Source organism: Myotis myotis, unplaced genomic scaffold (genome assembly GCF_014108235.1).
Source record: "Myotis myotis isolate mMyoMyo1 unplaced genomic scaffold, mMyoMyo1.p scaffold_m19_p_8, whole genome shotgun sequence".
Lineage (NCBI taxonomy): Eukaryota > Metazoa > Chordata > Mammalia > Chiroptera > Vespertilionidae > Myotis > Myotis myotis.
Genome location: NW_023416390.1, coordinates 18,086,398 through 18,088,186, shown reverse-complemented (window position 1 = coordinate 18,088,186; position 1,789 = coordinate 18,086,398). Strand labels below are relative to the sequence as shown.

The following is a 1,789-nucleotide window of genomic DNA, read 5'->3' as shown; positions in this document are numbered from 1 at the left end:
TTCCATCGCGATGCCTTCATGCTCTTGCACAGCAGCGGAGCCATGCTAGGGAGGCGCTGCTGTTCCCCTCCCTTCCTCCTGATGGCTGGGCGTGGGGCAGAAAGAGTGAAAGACTCCAGTATTTTCTTAGGTTCCGAGACTCAGTTATTGAAATCTTGAGAGATTGACATCTTGTTTATTTTTGCAATCCCTTATTGTTTGTATGTCGGAAACAAAGAAAAGGCACAAAAAACAGCTTCCAAACTTGTCCTGGTGAGTTGTGAGCTGCTCTGGTTTAGTTATTTTTGTACTGCATTGAATGGTCAAGTGCTGTGCTACCCTGTACATTTTAATTCACTATTGAAAGTTCAGTTCTAAATTTTTGTCCTTTTCCACTTTCCCTTTATGCCTCAAGAGCTGAATACCTTTGCTCCTGCTGGATAAAAGTTGGGTAAACAGACACCTTGACAACTGCTAACAGTACCACACCTTGGCTTTCCGAGGCACAGAAAGTAGTCACTTATTTCTGGGGTGAAACACCTGTCCCATCTGAAAGATGCCACTCACAGATTCCAATAAAATATGTTGTAATTGAAACAATGAAGTTGTCACAACCTTCAAAGTATGTATGTATGTATGCACTGTATATGCTTCTTTCCCAATTGTGTGCTAAAAAAGAAAAGAAAAAATCTAGATAGCAGGTTCAGGTCTAAGGCTGGGAATCACTTCCTGTTGGTTTGCAGGGTGACACTGTTCTTCTAAGTGCCAGTTTGAATACTAGCAACTGGTCATGGATCAGTTATCTGAAATGGCAGGTTTATTTGTTGAAGGAGGAATGACATTATTTCCTGTCCTTTACACAGAGCTGAAGTGAGAATAGTGGTATGAATGTTCCTCTGCACCTTAGGTGTGAATGTACTACCATTTGTGCTACTGATTTGATTGCAACAGCTACTATCATTAGCATCTTGGACCAAACATGGAACACACTGTGCTGAATTTCATGTAAGTTGGAATACAGAGACTGTTTAAAATACTGTGAAAGGCACCAGATTATTCATTTGATAGCTGACTATGGCCTTACTAAATATGGGGGTCTTATAGTTATTTTCATTTGTGTCCATTAAACATTTTTAGTCCTTGCCTTTGAAATGAAATATAAATTTAATTTGGGCCTGGGAAAGACTTTTCTCCATTTAAAACTAATTTGTTTTTGTAATCTCAGAATAATTTCTATAGTAGGTCGTGCCTATCACCAGAAAAACCTCAATGTGAAGAGAGCTTATTTATATATTGTAAGTCCTTTTCCTAGTGCATTTTTAAGGCAGATTGGAGTGAAGGAATCCACTCATTTCATTTCTAGTGCCTTTCCTAGACTAACTTGGGTAAAGACAGTTTTAACTTGACATCTGGAAGAAAAAAACACACAAAACTCTTTTAGATTGAAGGAATCCTATATAATAAAAGCCTAATATGCAAATTCTCCCCTCAGTTGGTGGCTTGATTGCTTGCTATGATATGTGCTGCTATGATGTGTGCTGACCACCAGGGGATGGTGCAGAACATGGTGGGCGTTGGGGATATACTGAGACCTCTCGCCAAGCTACTTGGGAGCAGGGGCGGGGGGGTGATGGGGATGGAGGTGCAGTGAGAATGTGGGGTGTCCACCAAGCTTGCTCTAACTTTCCCTGCTACCCTCCCCCGGGACGCCAGGGCTCACCTGCCGGGGAAGCCACCCCCCCCCCACCCATGCTCAGGTGCCAGGTGCCCGCGAGGAGCCCACCCCACACCCGTGCGCAGTGGCTTCTTG

The 1,789-nt window shown here is 42.9% G+C and overlaps 1 protein-coding gene across 13 annotated transcripts in view; it reads left to right on the top strand.

Moving 5' to 3' along the window:
• IKZF2 (IKAROS family zinc finger 2) overlaps positions 1-1,789 on the top strand; it is a 149,898-nt gene that overhangs the window by 52,068 nt on the left and 96,041 nt on the right. The window lies entirely within an intron of this gene.